The sequence below is a fragment of the Siniperca chuatsi genome, linkage group LG17 (assembly GCF_020085105.1).
Source record: "Siniperca chuatsi isolate FFG_IHB_CAS linkage group LG17, ASM2008510v1, whole genome shotgun sequence".
In the NCBI taxonomy this organism is placed as follows: domain Eukaryota; kingdom Metazoa; phylum Chordata; class Actinopteri; order Centrarchiformes; family Sinipercidae; genus Siniperca; species Siniperca chuatsi.
The window spans coordinates 27,767,159-27,776,767 of record NC_058058.1 but is presented as its reverse complement, the minus strand read 5'-3'; positions in this window follow the sequence as shown (position 1 = coordinate 27,776,767).

Here is a 9,609-nt window from a genome sequence, read left to right as displayed (position 1 = left end):
ACGCCGAGCGGTTAACTCTGTTAGGACAACCACAGACTGAGTGACCGGCTTCCTCCGACCTCTACAAGCGGACACTGCACAGCAAAAGACGCTTCCACAGCGGAACCACAATTCTTCCCAGCTTGGCTCATCTACAACAGACTGACCGCCAGTTAACAGCAGCCCCAAACCACTTCTTTTTCCGTCCCATGGATGGGTAACGTAACAACTGGGCATAGCATAGAGTAACAGTGTATATAGCTAATCAAACGACTGTTTAACTTTTGTACATGTGACGTTACTGATGTGTTTTCATTAAGGTTTTATTGTCGTGAGCTTCTCCATGGTTAATGTGAGGTTATTATTGTAACCGTATCATTTCTTTAAGAAGAGTGGTGCCCCCAAGGACTTAATTAAAGTTATTTATGATTATCTTTGATAATTCTGATATTATTTGATTGCACCTACACAAGTGGGTGCCCCCCTTTAAACATTGTAAATCCCAACACTGCCATCTATTGATCAGAGGAATACTATGAAATCATTGGCAGGAGTGTGTATCGTGTCACCCATGTGCACGAGACAAACCCAACGGAAACCCACAGGGTACCTTTAACGTACTGTCATTCAATGCTTGTGCACTCTTGGATGCCAGCAAAACGCTGTATGACCGTTGTCTGAATGTCCCCCCACAACATCCCGTAATAGTCCAAAAATTGTTCCAAAATGAAAGTTGAACCAATGTCTGGGACGTTACCTGACCACCACCTGGATGTCTTTTTGTTACCATCATCAGCAGGCCTTTTTAGCCTTTGAATATATGTATACAGTATTCAGCTGTTTCGGTAGACTGACAACCAGGGAGGCTGGGTGCCTGTCCAAAGGAAGCATAGTCCTAAGCAGAAGCCCACGGTTCACCACCAACCTCTTCACGTTTCTAACAAGTTCTGCCCACTCAGCCACACACCCGCTGAGAAACCAACTCTGATTATTGACAGCTCTATTTTGAGAAACGTGAAGTTAGCGACACCAGCAACCATAGTCATGTATGGTGTAAATGTCTTCCTGGGGCCAGAGCTGGCAACGTGGAATCCTATTTAAAACTGCCAGCTAAGGATAAATGTAAATAGGCGACAGTAAGTCTACAGTAAGATTGTTATTCATGTTGGCGGTAACGACTCCCGATTACGCCAATTGGAGGTCACTAAAGTTAATGTTGAGTCGGTGTGTACATATGCAAAGACAATGGCCCCGACCACTTCAATTAATAAAACCAAAAGTTAACAGAAGAGGAGTTATAAATAAAAACCTAAACAAAAACGCTGAAGTAGCACAACAAAATAGGAGAATTACATGTGGAAAAACATCAGATGTCATCTAAAGCTGTACTAGTGAACGAATTAATAGCAGAGTATCATATTGACTTATTTTGTCTTACTGAAACATGGCTGGGTCATGAAGAATATGTTAGCCTAAATTAATCCACTCTGCCCAGTCATATTAATACTCGTATTCCTCGAGGCACCAGCCGAGGAGGGGGAGTTGCAGCCATCTTCGACTTAAGCCTATTAATCAATCCTAAACATAAACTAAATTATAACTCATTCTCAAAGTTTTTATCAAGTTTAATCCTTAAAACAAAGTAATTATAGTAGTTGATTTCAATATTCATGTGGACTTTGAAAACGATAGCTTTAGTACTGTGTTTATCTCATATTAGATTCAAATGGCCTTTGTCAGAGTCTACATGAAGCCACTCATTGTTTTAACCACACCCTCGACCTTGTTCTGGTATATAGCATTGAAATTGAACATTTTAATAGTCTTTCCACAGAATCCTTCTTTATCGGACCATTATTTAATAACTTTTGAACTGCTATTGCTGGACTACACGCCATTAGGCAAAAATTCTTACTCTAGATCTCTATCTGATATTGCTGTGGCTAGATTCAAGGAAGCGATCTCATCTGCATTTAATTCAATGTTCTTCAAAAAAGAAGATAATAAAACAAAGAAGGTTAGCTCCATGGTATAACCCCCAAACCCGCAAATTAAAGCAAACATCATGAAAACTTGAAAGGAAATGGCATTCCAACAACCTGGAAGAATCCCATTTAGTCTGGCAAGATAGTTTTAAAACATATAGGAAGGCCCTCCGTAATGCCGGAGCAGCTTACTACTCATCATTAATAGAGGAAAATAAAAACAACCCCAGGTTTCTTTTCAGCACTGTAGCCAGGCTGACAGAGAATCACAGCTCTATTGAACCATGTATCCCTATAGCCCTCTGTGGTAACGACTTCATGAGCTTCTTAATGATAAAATTTTAACTATTAGAGAAAAAATTCATCAAGTCCTTTAACTGGTGCCAACTTGTCTTCAAACACAGGAACCTTGGAAACAGCTGTAGAGCCTGATGTGTGTTTTGTCTGCTTTGCTCCTGTCAACCTTCTTCAGCTGACTTTGACAATTAATTCATCTAAGCCATCAACCTGTCTCTTAGACCCCATTCCAACTAGGCTGCTTAAAGAGGTTTTACCCTTAATTAGCACTTCTTTACTGGACATGATCAATCTCTCATTATTAACAGACTATGTACCACAATCCTTTTAAAGTAGCTGTATTTAAACCACTTTTTAAAAAGCCCACTCTTGATCCTGGGGTTTTAGCAAACTATAGACCTATATCTAACCTTCCCTTTGTTTCTAAGATCCTTGAGAAAGCAGTCGCCAATCTGTTGTGACTTTCTAAATAACTAGTTTATTTGAGGATTTTCAGTCCCAGTTTAGAGTGCATCATAGCACAGAGACAGCACTGGTGAAAATTTACAAATGACCTTTTAACTGCATCGGACAATGGACTGCGTTTGACACCATTGACCATCACATCCTATTACAGAGACTGGAACTTTCAATTGGCATTAAAGGAGCTGCACTAAGCTGGTTTAAATCCTATCTATCAGATCGATCTCAGTTTGTACATGTTAACGGTGAGTCCTCCGTGCACACCAAAGTTAGTCACGGAGTTCCACAAGGTTCTGTGATTGGACCAATTCTATTCACCTTTTATATATGCTTCCTCTAGGCAATATTATTAGGAAACACTCCAAAAACTTTCATTGTCCAACTATATCTATCGATCAAGCCAGATGAAACTTATCATTTAGCAAAACTTCAAGCATGCCTTAAGGACATAAAGACCGGGATGACCTGCAACTTTCTGATGGTAAACTCAGACAACACTGAAGTTATTGTACTTGGTCCCAAACACCTCAGAGACACGTTATCTAAAGAAAAACTAGTGCATGCATTTGTTACTTCTAGGCTGGACTAGTGCATTTCCTTATTCTCCGGCCCGAATATGTCCCTTAAGACTCTCCAGTTGATCTAGAATGCTGCAGCACGTGTACTTACCAGAACTAGGAAAAGGGATCATATCTCTCCAATATTAGCTTCTCTGCACTAGAAAATCCAAAATCCAGAATAGAACTTAAAATCCTTGTCCTCACCTACAAAGCTCTTAATGGTCTGGCACCATCGTATCTTAAAGATCTCATACTGTATTATCCGACTAGAACACTGTGCTCCCAGGATGCAGGGTTACTTGTGGTTCCTAGATTCTCCAAAAGTAGAATGGGAGCCACAGCCTTCAGTTATCAAGCTCCTCTCCTGTGGAATCAGATCCCAGTTTGGGTTTGGGAGGCAGACACCATCTCCACATTTAAGAGTAGGCTTAAGACTTTCCTCTTTAATAAAGCTTATAATTAGGGCTGGCTTGGGTGAGTCCTGAACCATCCCTTAATTATGCTGCTACAGGCCTAGACTGCTGGGAGACTTCCCATGATGCACCTCTTTCATCTCTCCTCCTCTCCCTCTCCATCTGTAAGCATTTTTATCCCATTACTGCATGTTACTAACTCGACATCTTCTTTCTCCCGTAGTTCTGTGCTTTCTCGTTTCTCTCCTCTCTCCTTCTGTCACTTTCAGCAGGTATTTCTGCCTCCGGAGCTGCAGAGACTGGATCTGTGGTTGTGGGCCACCTGCTGCCCCCATGTTTCTGCTCGACAACTGCTACTACAGTTGTTGTTGCTGTGACATTATTATTTTTCCTATAACTCTGTCCTATTATTACTAATTTATTAATATTAATGCTATAATTACTATTCTATTTAAAAAAAAAAATAATAATAATTCTACGTGGACTTTGCATTGTGCCTCCCTAACCCTATCCCATTTGTTGGGTCTCTGTAATTAATATTATAAAGAGTACGGTCTAGACCTGCTCGATAGGAAAAGTGCAATGAGAACTTCTGTTATGAATTGGCTCTATATTAAAAAATAAAAATTAATTGAATTAACAACTTTTCCACAATCTCACACTACATAATAAACTGGAACAAGATTTACCCCTCCCACTTCACATTGGCAATATAAAATATTGAAAAACCCAGAATATCACTTTCAACATTTCAACATTACATTTAGTGCTTCTGGCACTAAACCTTCTGAACTACTTCTTGTAAAATCAACTACACTATTTATTCAAATGGATCCAAAGCATAACTACAATTACCCATGGCTAGAATTACAACAAAATCAATGTGGTAGGAAAGGAAGGTCTGCTATTGAGGTGGTTTTACAATCAGTCCAGAAACTGAATTACTACAAGAATAATACAATTTCCACAACTCTGACAGCCTGGTGGAAAACCAATAAAATCACTAAATCATCACTAACACCACATAGATACACCACAGCACAACCCAGACTTCTAACTGCACAACACCCCTGTTTACTTTCCATCATAGCAACAAAAGAGGAATCACTCATTTCCTCACGTATTCGAAAACAATCAATTCTTATCATACAATACACTAATCCAGAAATATGGGGTTGGGAGAGACCAGTTCCTCCACTACCAACAATTAAAATCCATAATTAAATCCAAAATTAACACAACCAACACACTACAACCTTCCAAGCTAAGTGAAGAGATCATGAAAATCAAACTGTAAAAAAAAAAATCATCTCAAAACTTTACAAATTTCTATCCATCTCAGATTCCTCTGTAAAAATCCCAACTACAAAATGGGAAAATTACTTGGCTCTCTCTCTCCCAACCCTGATTTCTGGATTAAAATCAGCAAAAACATCTTCTCCATAACCACTAACACAAATTTGCAATTTAGACAACAAAGAACTATCCACAGAACCCACATTATGCAAAGTAAAATATTTAAAATGGGAGTAGTTGACACAGACATCTGTTCACAATGCATTTTGGTTAGCACAGACAATTACTTTCATCTCATTTGGGCTTGTCAACCAGTTCACTGCCTTTTGGATAGCAGTTACTGAGAAACACTCCACTATCTTCTGCTGCAGAATCCCATTGTCCCCCTCACTTTGTCTGCTGGGAGACATTACACAAGTCACCCTCCCAATTAAATATAGAAACGCTTTACTTATTTCTCTATTGCTAAGAACATAATCTTTCAAAACTGGAAAACTAAAACATCTTCTCATATCTCTCACTGAGTCAACAGAACACATTTCAATAGAGAGAATAGCAGCTTACAGAAAAAACAATATCAGTCTTTAATGAAACATGACATACATTTTTATCCCATCTAAACTCAAAATAGAGCTCACCTAAAAACCAATACATACAACCAATTTTTTTAAATGGTAGAAATGTAATTGTAGTGTTAATATTAATAAATTAATAATAGGAATGACAGCTATAGCAATAGTAATGCCAGTATTAGTAACAGAGCCAATAACAACAACTATAGTAGCAGTTGTTGAGCAGGAACACAGGGGGCAGCAAGTGCCCCACAACCACAGATCCAGTCTCTGTAGCTCCGGAGGCAGAAATACCTGCTGAAAGCAACAGAAGGAGAGAGGAGAGAAACGAAAGGCACAGAGCTACAGGAGAGAGAAGATGTCGAGTTAGTAACGTTCTGTTAACTTTTAGTTTTATTAATTTAAGTGATCGGGGGCAGACACCGTCACTAAGGAGTTTTGGGTGGGTAACTGCTCTGGAAGCGCAGAGAAGCGTGTAGGACTGCAACTCTGCCTCCTGAGTTGTCATGGTTTTGGCCGACTAATAAATTCGGCCAGATTTCTGGATATGAGAGCTGCGCCATCCAAAGTGGGATAAATGCTGTCTCTCCTAATTGAGACCAGGTCTTCCCAAAAAGTCCGCCAATTATCTACAAAGCCCACATCGTTTGCTGGACACCACCTTGACAACCAGCGGTGGAATGAAGACATGCGGCTAAACATGTCATCACTGTAGTTTTCTCTGGGCCCCTGCCAAACCTGACCAGAGTCCTGACATTGTCTTTGCATATGTATACACCGACTCAACATTAACTTTAGTGACCTCCGATTGGCGTAATCGGGAGTCATTACTGCAGACGTGAATAACAATCTTACTGTATTTACGTTTATCCTTAGCCAGCAGTTTTAAATAGGATTCAACTTTGCCCGCTCTGGCCCCAGGAATACATTTGACTTATGGTCACTGGTGTCGCTAACTTCACGTTTCTCAAAATGGAGCTGCAAATAATCAGTTGGTTTCTCAGTGGGTGTGTCACTGAGTGGGCAGAACTTGTTAGAAACGTGAAGAGGTTGGTGGTGAACCGTGGGCTTCTGCTTAGGGCTATGCTTCCTTCGGAGCTGCCTGTCATCTTATTTTCTCTATTGTCCCTACTGGCCCTATGCCAATCATACTCTGTGCCCTCTGAGATCCCATGATTCTTTCTGAATTCACATTCTGAATTCACATTCACACAGTGGTCTTTCAGGCATCCAATCATAACGTCCTTTTTTTGCAGATGCTCAGGTATTGAGCAAACTCAACTCTTCTGTCTCAGTCTCAGTCCTTAAATCGAGTCCTTTTTTCTCTTAATGGCTGGCTGGGTAGGGAGCACCAGCAGAATGCATCCATGACCTTTGCCCTCTCCCAACACAACCCTTGGGCTTTTTCCTGTCAAAGTATTCTGATAGTCATATGGTCATGGTTAGTCAGTTTGTTATAAATCAGAGTCAAACTTTGTCGTAGGGTCAGCTGCCCTTGTGAGGCCATCGCTTTGCCTGAGGCTAAAGCACAGTTTTCTGTCTGCTAGTTCTGTTCTGCACTCGGATAGTCATAGCAGTCAAGGGCCAAGTGGTAGACCTCGGGCGGACGGCCCAGGGGCTGGACATGTGCAGAGCTGATCTCCTGAGGTCTGTGACAAAGATTGACACCATCTGGAGGCCTGACAGAATGCCGGTGGTACAAGAGGGAGGTCACTGGAGGCCGGCGGCGAACACTGAAACCCTCTGGAGACTGGCAGCAAAGACCGAGACCCTCTGGAGACCTGCGGCGATCCAGCTGGGAAAGGAGGCGACTGCGATCCAGCAGCGGCAAGGGGTTGGTGCTGCCGCGATCCAGCCGGGAATGGAGGCGACTACGATCCAGCATGGAGTCCAGGAGGCCACTGCGATCCAGCAGGGCACCCAGGAACTGAGAGCTGCTGCGATCCAGCAAAGGGTCCAGTGCTGGCTGCAGCGATCCAGCAGGGAGTGATGGCAGCTGGGACTGGAGGCGGCAGGGGAGCAGCGGAGCAGCTGGGCAGCAGAGTAGGCAAGCAACTGTGGGAGCCACGCTTCCTCCTGGGGGTTTTCCCAGAAGGCGCCAAGACAGCAACAGCCTGAGGTACCACCTGGTTAGCAAGCTGAGATGCTGACTGGAGACCAGGCCGGGGTGCAGGCTGATGGCTGGCGGGTCGGGAGTCTGGCTGGTTACTGGCGGGTTGGGAGTCTGGCTGGGAACCGGGAGCAGACACAAAGTCCTTGGCCCACTCAGGAAGGGAGTCCCACAGCCACGGCTTGCGGGACACAGCCAAAAGCGTGGCAGCTTTGACTGTCAGCCAGCAGCGAACAGTCCAGGTTGTCTCCCAACACTCTAGCAAACTCAAAAGGTCCAAAACCAGTTCTTTAGACTCATTGGACATGGTCTCTGCTGGGTCCATTTTTATGATGTGCTGTGTAGTGGCATGTGGATCTGAAAGCAGATGACCAGGAAGCGGTATCAGGGAGAAGTTGCCGGATGGCTACAGTGTTTATTAAGGGTGATGTGGTTTACAGGCAGACCAGTAGGCAGACAGGTAAACAAACAGGCAAAATGCAGATAGGTTACCGGCTGGTAGTGGTGGAAGCAGGGAAGTGAGTCCAAGGTGGCAAAACAGTTCACTAGGGAGCAGGCAAATTACAAAAATCCAGAATCCAACCAAGGTCCACGGGAGACACAGAATCCAAAACTCACTGAAAAAATACTGGGGACTGGAACCAGGTACAACAAAAGGTGCACCAAACAGTGACACACACAAAGGTCAGAAACACTCACTAGACAGGAACAAAACTCAAGGCAGGAACAACACCATGTATTAACAACAATGACCCAACACTGAACAAAGACAGACACGGACTAAATACCCTAGGGGAGGTGAAACAACGAGACACAGGTGCAAACAATCAAGGAAGGGCCAACAATCAAAACTGGAGAAAAAAAAAAGACAGGAAGTAAAACCACAAAACACACAAAGGAAGGAACACACTATAAAATATAACTGGAAGTGACAGAACCTTAAACTATGACACATTTATAGTCATAGTTCCTCTCAGGCCACACCCTGTCCTCCTAAGGGGATGCCATGGGCGTGCTATCCCCTCCATCTTCTTCCTCTTCACTTGCCTCTGCTGGTGGACTGTTTCTGACTCTTCTAGGCCCTTCGCCTGGGTCTGCCTGTAGACTGTCTGCGTAGATTATCTATGATTTCACCTAGGGTTCGTCCTGGCTCCTCAGCTCTGCAGCAGTGATTCAAGTGAAACCAAATGTTTTTACCTTCAACATTGAGAGCTGTTGGTGTTGCTAGGACCCCTTGTATGGTCCTGTCCTTCTGGGCTTATCCCATATTCTCTTGAAGGTCTTGATGTACACCCCGCGTCTGGGCTGGATTTTCTGGAGGTCCTCATGGATCTCGCTCGTCCTTACTTCTGTAGCGCTTTTCACCTGTTGGAAAATGACTTTGTGTTAACAGTGAAGTGCCACACAGTTAGCCAGTTCTGCCTCAAGCTGCTCAAGCGGAGAACCATTGAATGGACCTCTTAGGTATGGTACTGGCATTGGTCGACCCGTAAGCATTTCATGCAGCGTTAGATGCATGCTATAGCTGCCAAATGTCAATCATAAGCAGCATATAAGCGCTTACCTCGTACTCGTTCTAAAGGCCCCCACACGTGATCAGCAGTAAAACTGCTCTGTGCTGGCTGTGCCATTGTTTTCCTATGGGGAGAGCGGTGGTGCCCAAATAGGTTGAAGTGCAACCCTTGGTGTGGAGCACCACTCAAAACTGTCACAGAGCGCTGCACTCAAAGTAAAAATTATTTCAACATTTTCCTTCGTTATCGCTGACCTTTCAAAGCGCAACCAATGAGATAACAGCTGTATGCGACAAAGCCAGTAGCGACACATGCAAGCAGGGGAGGTAGAAAGTGATGGAAGTAAAATGTGTCCTGCTGCCCTGTCACCAGACCCTGAGCTCCAGCCACATCACCGGCCTCCAGTAACCTTCTGGCATTC